General features: G+C 38.5%; 1 long non-coding RNA gene across 1 annotated transcript; it reads right to left on the bottom strand.

Moving 5' to 3' along the window:
- Positions 1-8,885: 8,885 nt before the first annotated feature.
- LOC148428188 (uncharacterized) lies at positions 8,886-10,329 on the bottom strand. Its single transcript, XR_015864905.1, has 2 exons — positions 9,931-10,329; positions 8,886-9,726 (listed from the first exon to the last, which is right to left on the bottom strand). It is a non-coding gene; the product is annotated as an uncharacterized LOC148428188 (long non-coding RNA).
- Positions 10,330-20,936: the final 10,607 nt, after the last annotated feature.

Here is a 20,936-nt window from a genome sequence, read left to right as displayed (position 1 = left end):
TTGATCAAAGGTGCCATTGGGACATTTGTGAAAAAGTAAATTTACCATTATTCGGACCACCGATCACACCTGCTCTTCCATTTTCACGTCTTCTTTCTGCCCTCCCACCCGCAACAGGCTCCTATTAGATTATGCCAAAGACAATGACAGACAATCAATCTCCACTTGAAGGTGTGATTGGCTTTTTTTTTTGTTCAACTCGAGCACAAGAAGCCAGATGCATAAAAGACGAATCTAATCAGCATACAGAAAGATTAAACATAAGATGAATACAAATAATAAAAAAAGACACGTATATGACTGAAAATAATTGATCAAAATCATCCCGTTAATGCCCACCCTAATTGTGTTTACCATGTTTGATGTTGGATGTTTTGGATAAATACATGTTTTGAAAAGTAGAACAGTTTGAGTCAATCTAACGTGTGTTTGACCACATATCACCAATAAGCATTGTGATTTTTTTTTTTTTTCTTTTCAGTACATTTTTGTTGGAAAAGCGCTGCAGTTTCCTGTTGGGTCTGGTTTTTTTTTTCAATCAAAAACAAGCTCCAACTGTACCTTAAACGGACGGTGTGTCATAGTGAATAGCACCCCCAACTTTAATATAATATAACATGTAACATTTGTAGACAAGTCTCAGCAATAGCGCCAAAGCTAACATTACAGTTGCCATCGCTGAAAATAACAAGATGACGCGTTTATTCGAAGACATGATGTTGTAACACAAACATATTTAGCAGGTGCTTAGCATTCCAATGAATGTACGTGTCCAAATTGGCTTCTGTAGCTTCTGACCATGTCTGTGCAACTTGTAATTCTTTCAAGTTGAATAAAAGCTATTCAATAGATTACCACTATTAAGTGAAATATTAATCATTAGAATACCTTTTGTTTGTTTTTCCACAGTGGCTTGAATGCAAGTTACATTTTCCACCTGTAGGGAGAGCATTGGAGCAAAAAAAAAAAAAAAATCACACTATTCCTTTGGATAGAATTCTAAGAGGGCCTCAGGTGTGCATGTTCACTTCTGTCAATAACGCATTGAGAGTAACTTGTGAGCGATTGCCCCCGAGATGAAATGTTTTCAATGTTTGCATCTAAAGAAGAGAGAGGGAAAAAAAAAACAACCCTGAATCCCTTTCATGCATTTTAATGCTTGCCATACATTATCCCTTGCTATGAATATGAGTAGGAAAGTTGAAAAATTAAACTGCAAGGAGCGCCCGCGTCCCGAGGGAATAATTACGGTCAATCATAAAACTTTATCACAGTGTGAGACAAACAAAGTGACAGAGACGGAGCTGATTGCTCAAATACAGGCTAAACAAAGACACTCAGCCATGCATGACTGATGCGCTCTTCACTTCAGTCCTCTTAAAGCGATGATTTCAAAGCTACAGAGTCATCATTCTACATATGTCAGGAACCGGGAGTCCGTTTCTGTCTCCTTTGTGTCTTGGGCGAAGAATCTCTCTGTACCTTTTCCCAGCGGCCCAAAGGTTCACTGGATGATTCCTTGTTAAATGATTTTTTACATTTTCCAATCCAGAAAATCAAAGTCAGTCAGGCAATTGCTTATTTTTTTGAGAAACTGAGAACAGATTTTTAGGAGGCAACTATTTGGAGTGTAAAAGACTATCGCTATTTGTACCTTAAAAGAGGAAAAAAAAGGTAAAAGAAACCATGTGGAATCTCATTTTTATTCACCACAGTGTTATGAAAAAAATGTTGTTACTAATTCAGTTATAAATATTTATTTTTTATAGTTTTGTTTGACATATATTTAGTATACACCACTGGCCGCTTAAAAACAGATGGCGGGCCACAAATGGCCCACATGCCATAGATTGGACATCAGTGCCCTAAAGATTTCAGTTGAATACTCATAAAAAGTTTTAACTCTATGGTTCATTTTAAAGCAACTTTAACATTTCTAGCGGACGTACAGATGTAAAAATAATCGCTAGTTGTAAAATCAAATGGTCACTCATAACTTTAATGATAAAAACACCCTTTATTTAAAAGTGGCAAAAGTAGTTTGATACTTGTTTTGAATGTGTGTACCTGTTTAACCTAACTTTATGTATGTGATCAATTATTTTTTCATCATCTTGTTTATTATTTTAAACCATTTGTTCAGGCTGATCCTGATTTTGGAATACTTTAAGTGTCACTCACACAATTGCCATAATCAGCCAAAGATAAGGTTAAAATCAGGAAATCATGAAGTTGTTTTTTTTTATGGCCGAGTCTGTCAGTCTGTCTCTCTCCTTTTCTTTCTCTTGCTCTCCGCCACTCCCTCTATCTCTCTATTTCTCTCCTCTCTCTCTTTTCTCATCCTCTCGCCTCTCTCTGTTCCTCTCCTGTGTGTGTCTTTTTTGATCTCATGACCAAATATCAAACACCACAATTTTTTGAGTGTTTTTATTTTGACTATTTGAGTACTTACATTTAATATACCGTATTTTTCTGGCTATTTTTTTCTCATGATTTGAGCCCTGCAGTTTGTAGTCCAGTACAGCTTATGTGTAGTTTTTTTTTTTTTTTTTTTTTTTTGCTAGCCACCAGGAGGCACTCCACCAGTTGTGTGTATCTGTCATTTTGTGGAAGAACTAAGAAATAGTGCTGAAAAGATGTGAATCAATGGCTGTATTCAAGAGTTTTAAAAATATAGTATTAAAAAGATGACGTGCAATTTGATATATATATATATATATATATATATATATATATATATATATATATATATATATATATATATGAGATTGTATATGTGAATTATGTGCAATGTGTTTATATGCTGACACTGTTGCTGACAATTAAAATAAGTTTTAAATAAAAATTTAAAAAAGGATAAAACTTCCATATACCATCTTTCAAAAATATCTGATGTTATGCCCTGCGGTTTATAGTCCGGTGCGGCTTAGTCGAAGTATTTTGGTAACACTACCCCTTTTTAAAACAAATGGAATCATAGTTCAGCCATTTTTTTTCTGGCTTCTGATCTCAAAGATAATTATGTATGACATGACCATACATTCATGTACAGTCATGATGGCCCTCAGGGGGAAATCATAAATATGACGTGGCACCTGACAAAAAAAATGGAATTTTATACCCCCGTTAGACAACGACTGAATTGATAACTTATGAGGTGATCTTACCTTCAACTTTAAAAAATATTTGTAGTTTTACTCAACTATCTCTTTCAGGTACTTTGCAGTCATTCCAGACTGCAAAGAGTGACAGTTACAATAATCAAAGCGTCAAAGTCAAGTGTTAAAATACCCTACTTCAGTGACAAACAATTGCATTCCTAGAAGCACAGAGAATTTTTGTGAGAATGCAGTACAAGCGAGTACAGGATGTGCCATAGCTCGAACAAAAGTAAGACATTGTTGAGCAACTCTTGAAGAAACGCTTCTGAAACTGGTTAATCCACATTTTCACCTCCATAACAACGCGCTGTGCCAATAATGATTTTTGACGTTAGTTCTAATGTACACACCCTAACCAGGGGGTTATGTATCACTTTTGCTATTGCTGCACATCTTTACTATCATAACGTAGAAATGCGGTAAATTGAGAAATTGGAACTGATGGGTAATGGTGGGTAAAAATGCAGCCTTGCCCTCAAATGTCCCTGTTGCCCCCTGTCAGCTGAGCACAGTTGCTGCAGGTAAGACAAGAATGAAAGCTGGTTGGATTACTTTACATTACTTCAATCAATTATTCAAATGCGCCCTCCGCCTACGCGGCGACATGACGGGACATGCCGCGTCCTCGCGATATTGCTCCTTTTCAGGCAGTTTCGACGGCGGCAATTGGTCAATGTCTGGTTTTGGCCAAGGTCCGGCCGTGCCACCTGGCTCACGTATATGGAGGAGAATAAAGATTGTGGACAAACGAGTGGCACAACCTTTGTGCCAGAGCGTGACTTTTGCGTTTTCCGGGTGTGAAAAGCTAATAAATATTTTAGAACGGGGAGCGTCGTCAAAAAGGCAGGCCCACTCCGTCGGGCGTCTGCTCGACTTACTCTCGCAGGGAAACAGGTGCAGCCGCATGAAGGAGAATTTCATTTCCAAAATAGCATTCAGCATTTTGCTCCTGCTGCTGGAGGCCTTTTGGAGAGAAATTCTCATGTAATCATACACCGTGGTTACGGAAAACGTCTGAAGTTGATCCACAGAGACATATGGCGTCCTAGTGGAGGGGGAGGAGCCACAGGGGCTTGAGGGACACAAATAGGATTTCAATGTTTATTTTGTGATTATCTGCAAAGGGCAAAATGCTGTGATAACGAGGGAAAAATGAGCGGCTGCCTCATAATAATAGGAAATAAAACAGGAGTCCACCATCAATGTAAAAAAAAATCTGAATGTCAAAAAGGAATTCATGATCGATTTATCCTTAAATTATCAATTGGGTCATTGTTTCTATCTTAACCCTTGTGCGGAATTTTGTCCAATCCTTTAAGCTTTACATCACAGGCATTTCCCATCAGAGGGAAAGCGTTGAAAGAAGACACCAAGGAGCTGAAATTTCACCCAGATAGCGACAACCTGCCAAAGTTAAACATGGCACGACCGTGTATTTATTGCACTACCAGGAGTGCGCCATCCTAAAGTACTGTGAAAATGATGTGGAAGAAAATAACCCCAAAATGGTCAAAATAGTGTACAAGGGTCACATGACTTTGGGTGGGATTGTTTTGAGGGCCGAGCTCATAGCCAGCGACACACGCTCTTGGGTTTTTCCAATCGTGTCGTCGAATGCCGCCCGGCACATAATGAGAGACGCGGCAATTAATTTTCTTTTAATCAAGGTTGAAATGAAGTAAATTGCTGCAGCTTGGCGAGTCCTCATTTTCTATTTTTGCAGCGATGCAAAACAAATACGATAAAATGATGGCCCTCCTCACCTCCTGTAATTAGAGAGCATGAATGATCAGAGGGAGATGATACGTATAGTACCTCCGACTGCGTCTCTCCCCATGGAGATCAGATTTCAGCTCTTTAGAAACAAATGACCGTGTTTTCTTGGCCACGCCTCCCTTATTTGCCTCTTCTCGTTTCCCCGTGACGCACTTGTAGACAGCGAGAGCGGCCCGACGTGACATTGACTGCGGTGTTGTTTAATGCCTCTCAAATCTTATTAAAGACCACAGCTGTGAAAGACCTTGCTGACTCTTCACATTCCCATTAACTGTGTTATTTCAGAAGCCTCGCGAGCTGATTAGGAATGTATTAAAATTACCTGGGCATTGTATCGTCGGCTTATGGCCAGCGGCGCTGTTCCGAAGCTCCGATTTGTTTATCATTTGGGGAGCGCGCTTGTGTTTTATATATCAAGCCTCATTATGAATATCCAAAAGCAGATTTAGTTTTGGATTAAAATCCCATTCGCTTGGAATATACCGTTTCTCTTGAGAGAAAAAGTTAAGATGGTGGCGATATTGCGCTCCACTCGGAGAACCTTAATTTCCTGTTGGAGGTGATTGAGGAAGTAGTCACCTGCCTCGTATTGTCCGCTGCTTGAAACATGTAAACACGGAGGCGGAAAACATAGTCACAGGGGTTTTAAGAACCGCATTTGATGTAGAATGTCTTTATTATCATTTTGCCAGCAGTGTTTGAACAACTAAACCGCAATGTGTTGTCATACATCCGCTGGACACAACGTTGCACTTTAGTTGTTTAAACTGCCAATTTTTTGTCTTTTTGTCACAAAACGCACACCCGTAACCATTTGCATCACAAAAAACATGTCATTGAGCTTTTTCAATAAGTCATCATTTGCATCGCAAAAGGCCTGAATGTCCTTTAAGAATGCATGTCACAACTTGTCTTTAAGCCCTTTGTTTTGTCTAGTATATACATTTAACTCAGTCCGCTATAACAGATGACAGCATTTTCCGCACGATAAAGCGCACCAGATTATAAAGCGCACCACCAATGAATGGCCTATTTTAAAAGTATTTTCATATATAGGGCGCACAGCATTTTAAGACGCATAGAATAGAAGCTGCAGTAGTAGCTGGGGTTGTGTTATGCATCCACTAGATGGAGCTGCGCACACAACAATCAACTATGTGAGTCAAACTTTAAAAGAATGTAATTATGATTCATTTAATATTAAACTTGTTTTTTTTTAATCAAATTGCAACCAAAGACCTTAAAATATCTTATTTTGTGGATGTCTCAGACCACTTGAAGAAAAATTCCCGCAGTAGAAGCTTTTCAACTTTAATTTGCCATCTCCTAATATATTTTATTAGAAAAATGGAAACCCCTCCCCCTCGCTGCTGTTTTTTTTTTTCTTTTTTAGTCTTAACGCATGCAGAAAATATATTACAAAGCCGTAAAAAGGTTACCACAAAGTCATCACACCAACGCGGGTTATAATCGGCATTATGTCATTCTGACAGAAATATAGCTTTACCTTATGTTAAAAACAATCAAAAGATGTGTGTTTTTTGTTGGGATGATACAAAGCAAACAATGTGTCTTTTCTAACCTTGTTCTGACCTGTGATTAGCTTTTACTGTTTTACAATTAGCGCCGCTGGTGAAGGCGTCAGCAGGGCAGAGGTGGGATGGCTACGCCCTTGAGAGTAGGACTTATGAATCAGCGGCTGGCAATAAATGGAGCGGATCATTACTGAATCAAGCGATCTGCAGAATAATCTATTGATTTTCTGGTCTTTCCTACTTCTTTATTATTCTGTATCACAGTATTGCAACATCATGAGGAACCCACTGATGGATGGGATGCCTCTGCTGGGACCGTGGGGGCTGGCGGGATGCTGTTTGCCAACACGCTCAAGGGTACCCGAATTGAAATGAACTATTATTCACAAATGTTCACTTTTGTTCACAACGATGAGTGATATTCGGAAGTATTATGTTGAGTTTGCTCGCAGCAATACGGACACGAGCACAGGGAGGATGCAAATTCTTTTCCTTTGAAATTTTGGTCGGTCTATTGTATGTTTCTCTTTGACAAAGGTTTTTCGGTTCAAATACTGGACCATATTTCAATCGAAAAGCAATACAAGTTATTCTTCATGTCTCATGTATTGAACCATTTATTGAAATGACTTCCAACAAGTGAAAGTCGAATGAACAAAGTCAAGCTTTTTATTAGTGCTGGTTGTTATTATTTTAAAGCACTGATAATTCCGCTATCTTTCATGATATTAACGTTGTCATTCCCCTCCAGACTGATAATTTCATCAAGTTCGCCGGGCCCGATTAAAAAGATGAATGGGCCGCACGTGGCCCCTGGGCCGTAGTTTGCCTGTGCCTGGCCTAAATGAATGCCTTCTAAAAGAGATGTATGGAATGCATTCATAAGAAATCAACAGTAAGAGTGGTAATCTAAATCGGTGGTTCTCAAACCATTGTTCAATCCTATACCTTTTTTTCTGAGCAATTCAGTTCAACGCAATTTTGAATAGAAAAAAAAAGAGAAAAAATATGCGCTGCCCCATCTGTTTCTGATTTAATGAACTTTGGAATGACATTTGTAGTGGTGGTTAATTTATTAAGCAACTTCAGAAGATAGATCACGTAACGTCGTCTGTTTTAGTTGTGGCTCATCTGTGGCAATTTTGCATCAATAATGACATTGTACATTCATTTAAAATAAAATAAAATAAAAAAATCAGCCATACAACATTTTAGAAAGGAGGCACTATAACAATTTAGCAAAAAGTTGCTTCATATTGTAATTAATTTGCTCTTAATTTGAAAAAAAAGTACTGCCCCTGCTACAACAATAGAACATATTAAATCTAACTCGCTGCTACCTGCAGAAACCTTATTAAAATCTCAATGCCTCGCCGCACCACCATTTGAGAACAATTGATTTAGACCAGTGATAAGAAACTTATCAACTGACAACAGTTCATGTGAAGAAAAAAAACACACACTTCTTGTTTTCTTTTGGTTTTTTTTGAGTGGGAAAATACATGATTTTTATCATACCTTTTCCTGTTTCGGCCCCAAGCACCTGTTGTGTAACACCTTTGAAATTGATCCTTTTGATTCTTTATGTACAACAGGATGTGTCACAGAACTGCTAATTGGCAATAATCTGTGTGTCAATAGATGGCGAGAGTTCAGAATTTAGATAAGGAAAGTTTCAAATACACTCTACGACAGTGTGCCTTGCTTCAAGGAGGCTCATGCTCAGAATAATCTCCAGAAAAGTATTGACGTACGGCAGGTTAGAAGAAAGGTGAGGGAATACCTAAAGAGGAGATGCTTTTTTTTTGTTTTGCAGTCGTGAAAGTAAACAGGATGTTGGGAAAATTTTAATAAAAAGCATTTGAAACGCACTCATTGTAAATAACAAAGGAGGAGATATTTTGGTTTTCACCCAAAACTTTGAAGTCGAAACATTCATTGGATATCTGCCAAGTTTATTGAAAAATTCAATGAGTCATCATTTGTTTAATTTTAAAGTTGAAAAACCAAGGTACTGATCTTGTTTGAAGTCATAGTGTAATTTGGCATCATCCTGATGTATTTATTTTATTATTCTACCTGCGAGTAATTTGATCATTTCTCATGTCTTCCACACAGGCCTGGGACCTAAAACGCAAAGGTGAATGCTGAAAGTGAAAGTCCACTAGGAGTAGAAATCTTTGACTGAAATCTTTGGGCCTATGATTCAATTCAGAATACATTTTCAATTCTAAACAACTTTTGATTGAAAATAGTTTCATTGACAATGATTTGTCAATTATATATATATATATATATATATATATATATATATATATATATATATATATATATATATATATATATATATATTTATCTTTAATTGTAGCCAAAAAAATGTAATGTAATACATCTGTTTACTGTTGTGAAAAGATTGCAATTCATGAATGGTTTAATCATGTAGTTACATGGTCAGATATTAAATACAGACATGTTTGTGTTGTATTGCATTGTTCGCCTATCTGAGCAGCGTTGCCAAAACCAAATGCGTGTTGACTAAAGTTAGCCAAGTACTGTTGCCAAAAATAACACGTGCTACTTGGAGCTATTTGTGCGTCGCTGCCAGTAAACAAACACAAAGCATGTATTGCAGAAGAAGACACCAAAGTGTTGCCAAATCTAACCATGTGCTCCATAAACCTACCTAATCATTAAGGCCAAACACTAACAAATTTGTGGTTAGTTTCGCAGCCGCCACACTTAATGACTTGTTACAAAGCAAGTGACTCACCAGTCAACTGCTGCATATACAGTAGCTCCTATTTGGAGACAAATTGCTAGCTTTTTTTCTTTGTGATAATCCCAATGGTTTCTGTTTGCGTTGAAGGCATACAATGTGTCATTTTCATTGCCCCTGAAATGGATAAAACAGGTGAGACTTTGCTGCCTAATTTATGGTCCACAAATGCAAAATAATCAGACTGACATGTTATCATAAGTGAGGGGCAAATATAAACATATTATCAAGAAATATTTTAACATGATCTTACATTTCATTTTAAGGCACCCTGAAAGCCACTTTGAACATTTGAGCATATGTTGTGCTTGAAAACATGACGTAAATACGCATTTTTTTAAACATTTTCCCCATTGTTCTTCTCCAAGGGCAAACGTGAGTCGCCACTCAGCGTCAATGGAAAACGCCAGTTCCAGGTTGCCAAGAGTCGCAAACGTCAAATTCAGGAAAAGTCCAGACCGCTTTTTCCAAGCCACACCTGCGAAGCGACAAATTCAATTAAGGACTCCTCTTCCCACTTTGAGTCGGTCTCCAGGGCGCATCTTCCGAGCGACTTGGTTTAAAAGAAATCGGAAAATAAACACATAAAAAGCAAAAACAACAACCTTGCTTTTATTAAAAGTAGCAGAGATGATGCTCATTATAATAATGAGATGGCACGTTGAGTGAAGGCGCCTCTCACCGTTAAGGCACAAAGGGTCGCGTGTTGTTTCAAGTGACGGCAGGACGACCAAGTCCACACAGGTAAGAGTTTGCCTATTTCCGCTAACTCCTCTCGCATGCTTCGCCCTCCAGAGTAGAAGTCCGCGTCGATGGCGACAAGGGAGTGGGCATAAGTCGCAAATGAGGGAGGGGGCTTTGCGAACAAGCACATGCGGATGTTTGACCGAGGGGAGCCGCGAGCTCTTAGCGGACTTCCAGTTCCAGCGGTTCGGCTTGGCTCGGCCACACGCGACGGAGGCGACCCGAACCGAGTGTGGACACTGCTGTAGTACATTTTCTCCCTCGCTCTCTCCCTCCTCCTCGCGCTCTTTTTTTTTAACACTCTCCCAAGTTTAACTTTCATTCCAAAATAAGAACTTTCAAAGCTGTAACGGCGCCGGAGGACTTGAGACACTTTCTTCACACAAGTTGAGACGCTTTATTGCAACTTTTTTTCCGTGATTTTTTTCCCCGCTCTTCTAAAGATAAAATCAATTCACACGGTTTAAAGGGAAAAAAAAGTATACGTTTAAGAGCAATAATTCTGCCAAAGTTTCGGTCTGGAGGTGACATTTTTTTTCCATACGTTATCGTTTAGCTACTGTAAATAAAGGAACGTTTGAAACGCGGAAGTTAAATTGATTTTATTTGATTTCTTTCCTTCCTCTAAGTGAAGATATTTGCATTAAAAAAATAGTTGAACGATTCACCGGTACATGAGTGGGATCGTCCCATTTATTTACTGCCAATTAAATCACGAGTAAACACTTCTGAGAAACAGACTATTTTTCATGAATGTTTACGCTCCAGAGCACACACATTGTATTTGAAATGCTTGATATGATTTTGCGCAAGTTCCCCCTCTCAGTGGCTGACAGGCAGCTTTAATGACTTCCACCTCCTGTAGAACAAACACTGTTAAAAAAAACAAAAAAACAGCATACCACTCTTGCCTTCTTGCTTAGTTGATCTCTACAAACCACAACTATGATGACTATGACTATGATTTTCTTTCACGTGGCCTTTTTTTCTTATAAAAAAAAGGTCACTGTTTGCTCTAACTTGCGTGTTGATTGTGATTGTTTCTATCTCAAGGATGAAGATAATAATAGGAATAGATGACTGGCACTTTAAACCCACCTCTCATATTCTCGCCAGATCTTCTTCCTTTGCTAATTATTGTGTTGTTTTCAGAGCAAATATGTCATATCCATGGCGACCAGGCAGGTTTATTGTCTCTCATGCAATAGCTCACACAAGTAATTAATTATCCTTCCCCCTTCTCTCCCTTTCCCCTCCTGTCTTTGGTTAAACAGATCATTCATGGAAAGCCATCATCTTTATTAAAATGCCACAGCTAGTACAACACAAGGTAAACAATGAACGTTTTTCAAGTTTACTATTTCAATGTCCCTTTTAGTGCTCCCTTTCTTTTTTTTTTTTAACTGTACCCAATGTGTGTTGTGCTTTAAAGCTATTTACCCATCACACAGCAGCTGTGTTGCATGCATTCATGCATGCAGGGCAAGCACGCGTACACTTAAACGGCATCTTAAAAGACATATTTTGGTTAGGAAATCATCTTGCATTTTGAGTTGTTTGTAAGCATTAGTTAGGTTAAAATGTTAGTAGCAGGTCACAGTGTCGAGTACAATAATCCACCTGCAGCTGTGGGTGCTCTCGCCCTCCCAAAAAATGTAATAAAATAAAAAAGATATACGAGACGATGCTGTGTTGTCCATCAGTGTAGAATGTGATGGTATGCATCTTCTGCTGCTTGGTCTGTCTTGAGCTGGACACCTTCCAGCCTTCACTGTCTGATGGGTGGCACAGGTTCTCATCTCTCTTCAGCATTGATGTGACACAGCAATATCCATCTGTCAAACATACTGCCCCTTATTTTCCTTCCTGTCTTTTGACCGCTCCCTGCCTTACTTCCTTCATCCTTCGATGCCTCTATCGGAGACATCACTGAAGGGGAATGAACACATACTGATTTGTAACTTGTAACCGATTTTTAAAATGTGAGAGACCCCACACGTGTTTACAACATATCATTCAAATGATGATATCTATACAGACAGGTGTGAGTCTTCTTACCCCAGTGCTTCTCAATTGTATTTTGCAAAGTCCTCACCAGGAAAGAGAAATCTTTCTCACCGCACCGTCTATGAATAAGATTATTATCTATGAAAATTGTTTAAGTATACTTAAAATCGTATCCTTTTTAACATTAACACAGCAAAATAAATCAACTTTTGACAATGGTAACTACTTTTTACAGTGTTTACATAGGTTACATGTTAGTCTAAAACTGAAAAAACCCACCAAGTGCAAAAAAAAAAAAATGATGACAATCCTTATTTTATTGCAATTGCATGTCACATGACAAAGCAGGCTGTTAAACACAAACTCACTGCCGTTAAACACAAAGAGAAGTTACAAGAAGTTAGTTCTAAATCTCAGCTTACTTCACAGCTATGTATGCAAACTCCTCTCCTAGTTTGTAGCGTGTGAAAAGACTGGTGAACACTCAACACCATCAAATGCTCCTCTTTATGCTTCCTAATTGTCTACCGTTTAAAATCAAAAGAGTCTGTGGCTCGTGCGAACTCTGTGCCCCCACAAGCATCGTTGATAATCTTTCGGAGACATCCAATCACACTTCTGCTGACTTTGACTGATTTACAGTTGTTGTTCCGTCTGGCTTAAAAATGCAAATAAATAAATAAAAGGAAAATAAAGTCAGGAGTTCTAGATACTCTGATTGCAATTTGTGTGCAGTGCCACTGACGTTCCTATTTCCTCTAGCTCTATCAGTCAGAGAGACGCCTCACGTCTCATAAGTACCCATCTGCATCTGTCAAGGGGTGTGTAGAATGAAACCCATGTGTATTCTGCCTCTGTTTGACCTTGGCGGTGGACCCCTGGTTTTTTAATGTCAAATCAGTAATCCCAGGCGCCGCTTGACAGGCTTCAAGAGCCATTAGTTTTCTTTCCCAGCTCATAAGCTTTATCAATTGCCCCTTTGTGTAATGATTTTGTATACAAATCCAGACAGGCATCGAGTTTGGCCTTGTAAAAATACATTGCCATCAACGTGTGTTAGCAATCCAGCATGGATACGCGCACTTTTTTTTTTTTTAATCACCTCGATTGTTTTTATTTCAGTGCAGAGGAAATGTCCTTTTTGCATGCTTGATCAGCCAGTAGAAAAATCCAATATAATGGAGGTTCAAGGTGAATTGCATCTCACGTGTTAACCCCCACATCTGCGACTGACGGAAAATTCCTAAGCTAAACAAATAAATCACATAGACAAACAGCAATATGGACATATAATAAATATTGATTATGCTCTGCAGTTCATAGATGAAAATTGCCTCTTTGTCCATTTGTCGTGTGCCTTTTCAATATGTTTGAGATTGAACTTGTTGGGGGGGTTAGGAGGAATAGAACAAGAGAGGGAGAAAGATAAGAGATTTCACAGAGTTGAGAAAGGGACATGCTGCCCCTTTCCTAGCTCATTATCATTCCTAATAAGTCTTAAGGAAAGAAGGAGCATTGAGTATAAATGCACGGTAATCCTTCCACTGTCCAAGGTTAGTCGGGACGTCAGCGCAGACGCACCGTTCCCAGCTGGCCACTTTGGGACCGGAGGAGCACCGTTAGAGATAGATGTTCAAGGAGAAAGTGAGGGCATTTAGACACCGGGTTAAGGTTATGACCTACCTTCTCAAAGGCAATGCGCCAGCTGGCATGTAGTCAGGTCTTTAAAACATCCATTTTTGGACATATTAAGCATAAAGCTACCGTGTGGGAATTAGAAGCCGCATTAAGGTGCCAAATGGGGCTGTTTTGTCTTCAGCGGAGTACTCCTTGCACTTAAGCGGGACAGCGACTCAAAGGTTTTCTTCACAGGAATATTTTTCAGGCATTCGCACTAGTCTAAACACATTTATTCGTTTTTGGAATATGAATTAAGCAGCAAAATACAGAATTGGTAGTGGCCATTTTGTTTACTGGCTGTCTCCTGAAAATGATATCACACTTGCTCGCTGCTCAGGTAATAACCAATCACGGCCGCAATAACCAATCACGGCTTACTGTTCTCTTAGTTAGGTTATTCAACGTTTGCAAACTGCGATGTGATCAGTTGCTACTTAAACAACAAGCAAGTGTGATGTCATTTTCAGGAAAAGACTGTGACTGATAAAAACAGGTGGATTTTACAGTTTACCGTATTTTTCGGACTTACAAGACGTGACTTTTTCCTCATGATTTCAGTCCTGCGGTTTATAGTCCAGTGTGGTTTATTTATTTTATTTATTTATATATTTATTTTTGCTCGCCACCAGGAGACAATGCACCAGTCAAGCAAATGTGTGTATCTGTTCAAGGTGTCAAAATATGGAACCACTATGAAATCGAACTGAAAAGTGGCTGTGCTCAATAAGAGTTTTAAAAGTATATTATTAAAAATATTTAAATGCATTTAATCTAAATTGAATAAGAGCCTGTACAAAAGTTTGGGTAAGTTTGTGACGTGCAAATTTAACATACAATATGCAGTATAAATGATTTTATATATGCTGAATTTTTGCTGCTGCGGCTTATATACCGGTGCGGCCTATAGTCCGGAAAATACGGTAATCTATATTTCACAAACAAAACAGTAACCAGAAGACCGCGTTTAGACTAGTTGTGCTGCATAGAACATATTATTGTAACGAAAGTTTTGGGTTGACAAGCGACAAGCAATAAAATCGATTGGAGGAACTAGTGACCAATTAACTCATTGAGCAAACTGTCGCTCACTTGCAGCAGTCGTTCAAACATGTTGCTTTATTGGAAATCCAATAATCTTTATTTGTGCACTCTTCTAAGATCACAGTCCAATCTTCTGTCACTCTGTGCTTTCTATGCACGTTTGCTAACATTGCCGTATCCACGTGTATTAATCAACTGAGATGTGGCACCTTAATCTTAACTCATTGTGAAAAGGGGACCATTTTTATGCTTGCACTAATTAGAACAGCAAGTGGTTTTGCTGTTACTTGTCAAGATGGGATTTTACACTAATATAATTTGAACTAAAAAAAATACACACAACTTTAGCGTTGTATGTACACTAATTTGGCTAAATGCTTTGGTAATGTCACCATTTTTAAGTTTTGATACTTTTGTTGAAAATTGTGACTGCTGTTGACATGGGCATTTTAGTTTTTAGTGCAGCAATGCCAATTCTTTGCCTTTCTGTCATGCAAAGAAGATTAAATTTGTCTGAGACAGATGGTAATAAATCTTTGCTCACCATGTTGATTATTTTCTTGGGTGCACCTTTTAATAGTTATTCCTTCGCAACATTTCAGCAGGTTTAGCTCACTCTCAGGTGTGACCACATGGGATTCACTACCTTAGCTGCACTCATGAATTTGACCATGCCAGGACTGTCTTCATCGCCATTTACTTTATCAGTCTGCGTTTCGGTTGCTGCTTACTTAGCTCGATTACTCCCCCCGACTCTCTAACCACCTCCTGGGAACCTTGGGAGGCAGAGGGCCATCACCATGGTGATCTGAACACAGATTCCCTACACACTGGTCCATTGTGACGGGTGTGTGTTAAGGTGAGATGGAACAAAATGTCACAGCAACAGTTTTTTTTTTTGCATGTGTTTTTGTTTTTGCCCGATTGCTCAGTGGGATTGTGCTGGGATCCAAGGGCTGACAGACTAACAAAACAGGTTAGGAAAACAAGTTTTATTTTTTTTTTGATTACCTTTTCCCCACTGTGGGTAAAGAATCTGTACAAATACACACATTGTGTCATGTTTTTTCGTTATTGTGCCATGATATTTTTTATTTACTTTTTTAACCCAAATATACCCTATATAACCCAAATATTTTAAGTAAAAAATGATCAGGATCATAGCTTCACAAGTGGTAAACCGTTTACAAATAACAATTGTTAATGTGCTGCATGAAAGTAAAACATGCCACAAATGCAGGTAGGAGCCTATCTTCAAAATGATTCCTTTGAGCAGTGGTTCTCAAAGTGGGGTCTGTGGACCCCCGGGGGACTATGGCTGGACTGCAGGGGGTCCTGTGAAATAATTTGGGTGTGTTTTGGAACTGACTTAGTTTATCTTTTGACAGTTGCAGAATTGTGCCCTGTTTGACTTAGTCTTTGATTTTAACCACTTTTAGAGGATTGCACAGTTGAAATTTGTGCAAAAAATGTTGATCATCAAAAATGTACAAAAGTTGGTCTCATAATTAAGTGGAAATTTGCTACCTGATCATCTGTATTGATCATGATTTTGCAGTTAGCAAAAATATAACTTTTCATTTTTATCCAAAATCTATCCTGATCTTTGAATCTTCTGTAGGATAACTGAACACCAAAAATACTCGGTAGCTGCATCCCTAGCAGGTTAATTTATTTAGTTTCTCCTGCTTTGCCTTACCTGCTGTATATTTTTCAGTGCATATTCTAGTGATAAATACTGGTTAGCAAAGGCCCTTGTGCCCAGTTTAACTTTTCTGTTGGTTTATTATCATCAAAGAATATTGCCCTCAGAGCTCTTGCTTTATACTGACTATGACTTGAGTTAATCCAAACATACTGCCGTAGGCTCCCGATCTTGGGCCCGTAAACGAGTGTATAGAAAATACGGCATTGAGGAGATGTATGAGGTCATGGCCTTATCCCTTAAGATGATGTTGGCTGTTATCATAACTGGTACAGTTTTGCCCCCTGTCCTCAGATTGGAAAGTCAGTTTGACCTGTAACAAAGGGCACAAGGTAGGCTTGAGATGCACAACCCTAACATCTGGCACGATGCCTGGGCACCTCTGAGGGCAGATAATGCCCTTTGCCCTGTGACATCAACAAAACTTGATTCAACAAAACTTATTCATGTTTGCTTCCAAACAATAGCTGCCAGGTCTGCTCATGCCAAGCCTGTAAGAGTAACAAGCTCTTTCAGCCATATTTACTCCCCAAGTAGGTGCAAAGGTGTCCTTCCTGGGAGATTATTTTATGTTTGGAGACCGCCTTTGCTTCCTTGATTGCGCTACCACAGAAGCAAGGGTTTCAGCATGGCATTCCACTTCAGGAATAACCTTGGCAAAAGAAAAAAATAATTTTTTTAGTATTTATAAGAATATAACTTGACAGAAGGGACTCTTTCCTGGCCCCAATTGCAGCGCCGCCATTAACAAATTGATTAGGAGAACTTGAACACATCTCCTTGGCTCTCATCTACTCATTCTTGGACAATGTTGTTGCACCATAGGACAATGTAAATATTTAAAGGAGAAGCCTTAGTAAATCTCAGTAAATGGCTTTGGGGCACAGCAGCTGTCTGCCTCTGAGGGTCCGAGCCAATTTTCTAAATTATGATTAAATAAAAGTTTTGGATTATTTAAACCCACTGTTTTCTGCGGGCCCCCCTACTCCCTCAGAAGACCACAGTTATTATTGCACGCCCCCATGCCAGGACCGCTCCTTTCCCTTTGGATCTATTAGTTTTAAATCATTTGGGTGTGGATTCTTTGAAAGTGGCGGCCATTCTGGGATGTCACATTCAAAATGCCGCCAAGACCTCTCTTTTATGCACAAATGCTAATTAAAATGGTGAAGCCCCCATCCCCAAGCTGCACAGGGAAAGACTTGGTAGCAATTTGGTGGATAATCAAATTGCATTTTAAATAGCCTTTAAAGCTGACTGGGGTCTGCTCACAGGAAGAAGCAGTGGCACAAATTGGGCTTGAGTAAGATGTTATGTGTTCAAAGGAACAATACAACAAAATCCACACCATAACACGGATTATTTATGTATTTTATTACTTCATATGATTTTATTTAAAAAGACCATCAGATTTGTTTTCATGCATGCAAGAATACTGTTTTCCTTTTAATTAGGAAATCCTTCTTGCTAAGTGGCATTTTCTTCACAACGTGTCCTTCCAATCTCACCGGTAAAGGCACAAACGCTAATGCGACATGATTTGTTAACGGTCGTAGCACCTTGGAAACATTTTACTCTTAATTTCAGATTTTTGGTCTGACAGAAATGGCAAACTGGGTGGAAAATGTTGTCAACAGTTGTGTTTGTCTGGAAAAATCTGCGCTTAGAAGCTGTCCCCCCACATTTGATTTACATCATTAAGTTCTTTTCATCCAGTCAAATTGTCTATTCACCCAGCATTCCAGTGCAGATTAGTGACAACCCGTTAGCAGAAAACAGAAAACTGACTCAAAAAAAATTGGAAAACAGGCCTGAATTGTTCCTTCGAGAGTAAGCAAAAAGTTCCATTTCTATGGAACGAGAGAATTGGATTCAACTTGAACTCCCCGTGAACTTTCCTTGACACTTTGTGTGTTCCTCATACAACTGGATGCCTCCAACTGTAGATTTTGTCAGACCAACGCACCCATCAGATGTATTTCGTTTTCACATTGATACCACATGAAGTGATACGTTAATTGTAAGTACTGAGCCAAAATGTACTCTATTTTTTTTTAATGTAACTTTTTTGGGATCAATCTACTTAGTAGTTTTATTACAACGCACCTTAGCATTTGGCTGCACTCCATTCACGACTTTGATTTGATATTTTGTTGTTTTCTCACTAGTTCACTAATTCAATGTAACCACTAGAAGTTTTTGACTCCATTTGACATTTTTACCTGACATACTATGGAGTATAGTCTTTCTTTGCATTATATAATCTATGCTTGCAAATGAGGTCTACAGTGTAAAGCAGGGGTGTCAAACTCATTTTTATCGTGGGCCACTTTGTAGTTATATTTCTGTCAGAGGTCCCGAGTGACAAAATACATTTTCAAGTTTGTCACACACTTTGTTAGTTTTGAAATCAGAGGTCGGTAACAACTGTTCAAAAGAGCGATTGGAACAAAATATTAATATTATTATTATTTTTTTTTTTTTGCCCGAAAACTTTCAAAATGTTGTAGACAACTTGTGAGTTTGGTATTTTAGTCAAAAACCTGAAGTCAAATCGGCATTTTGCGGGCCACATTAAATGATGTGGCGGGCCGGATGTGGCCCCGGGGCCTTAAGTTTGATGCCAGTGGTGTAGAGGTCCAAAACGGCACCATGTGTTCTTTTCTAAATGCTTGCAAATTATTTTAATGCAATGTTTGACCCAATTTCCATTGAAACTCTGGTTGAATATGCCATCTTGCCTGCATGAGTGAAATGATCAATAACAGGTTCTGCTATTTTATATTAATTGTTGAACTATTGTGTTGGTTGAAGTAATATTGATGGGCAGCATTTGGTTGCTAATATGCCTAAATTACCTTGATGCTCTCATTAGAAAGAATAATAAATCAATATTTACTCAATTGCGAGTCAATGTCAGACTTGGTTTTCACTGAATACTTACTTTAATAACTATTTGGACAACAATTTTTTAGGTAAATCATTTTAGAACCAGTACTGTTACTTTTACTACTTTTACTTACTTTATCCACCTCTGGTTTGCAGTTATAACCTCTCTAATAATCTAAAACGTACGTCTAAGTTGCTTTCCATTTATGTTTCTCACTTTTAATAAGTGTGGCTGCACTTGATTTTGTTTGCAGCTTTTCACAAATCCATATCATAATTTCCAGTGTGACATTTTTCCCAACCAATCCATCATTAGCCAACTATCATTTCTGGCATGTTTATGAAGTTTGTTGCAAAGTCAATGACATTAGTGAAATGTAATTGTTCAAGTAGGCGACTGATCATAACATTTCAGTCAATATTTGGTTGTGCTAGCGTGTTTTAACATATTTAAATTCCAGGGTCTCTTCAGTATTTGGTCAATGTGTAGTAAATATTCAAAATTCTGAAATGAATAGACAACATATTTATTTAGCCCAGGTAAAAGAGCATGACTTAAATATGTCTAATTTTGGGTGTGGTTGAATTGAAATTTTAAGGCCGTATCTCTTGCTACTGCAAATGATTGTATTCAGTCATTTTTTTATTGATAGACATTTTAGCCAGTTCTTTTTACATTACAGTAGGCTCTATCTTTTTAATAAAACCCCAACTTGGTGAAAGTTTAATTAATAAGGGACTCAAAGCACATCCAATGAGCAAGGGAGTATAGTCTTTAAGGGGCTGCTTATTTTTCAATCTGGGCTGCCTTCCAAAAAGAAAAAAAAAAAGGTCAATTAGCGTGTTAAGCTGCTGAGACAAAACTTCATTAGTTCTAGTAAAAAGAATAATAATTTAGAAGGTTTAACTTCCGTGGCAGGCCAAAAGCACTTTGGTATTTTGTCTTACACAATTCTAAGTTTCAAGGTTTTATTATCTGGAGTTATGTGACTTTCTTTTTGTTGTTTCTCAACTTCAGGAGCAAAAAGCTGAGTACCGACCAATTGTTTTGTCAATACGGTTAACAAAAAGCTCTTAAAAATACAACCTTCCATTTTGATCTTAGTGCATGTAGAGATCTTAGTGCAATGAGAGTAAAAGATCAGTTACGGTAGATCGCCAATAAATTAATTATTTCCACTTCATGGTTAAGTATTTGCTACTCTTCCAAATCAAGTGCTGGTACTTGGTTATTACGCTTTAATAGCTCGGTTGCCAAACTAACGATATATTACTCTGTGTGCTGGCTCAGATCAGAGAAGATGAATTGGCTATTAATTAGAGTTGCACTGAGAGGGCACCGGGGAGAGACTCCTCACAGCCTCGCAATCAACGCCAACACGGGCTCTTGTGACTGGGACAGTTGGGACGGGCTCCCGTCGCCAAGTTTTCCTGCAGAATACTCGCAATCTGGTTAAAGGGGCGCATTTTTCATCCAGTCTTGCTCTAACCATCTTTTTGAGCTCAGGGGTCCAAAGTTAGGCTTGGTAATAAATCAAATTTATTCGATTAATGGGGCCCCATTGTGAAAAGTCAACTACATTAGAATGTTGATTTCACATTCCAAAGTGTTATTTTTTTTC

This window comes from Hippichthys cyanospilos, chromosome 2, assembly GCF_059441005.1.
Source record: "Hippichthys cyanospilos isolate Australia breed blue-spotted pipefish chromosome 2, RoL_Hcya_1.0, whole genome shotgun sequence".
Classification (NCBI taxonomy): Eukaryota; Metazoa; Chordata; class Actinopteri; order Syngnathiformes; family Syngnathidae; genus Hippichthys; species Hippichthys cyanospilos.
The sequence above is the reverse complement of the archived record's forward strand: the minus strand, read 5'-3'. Positions and strand labels throughout refer to the sequence as shown.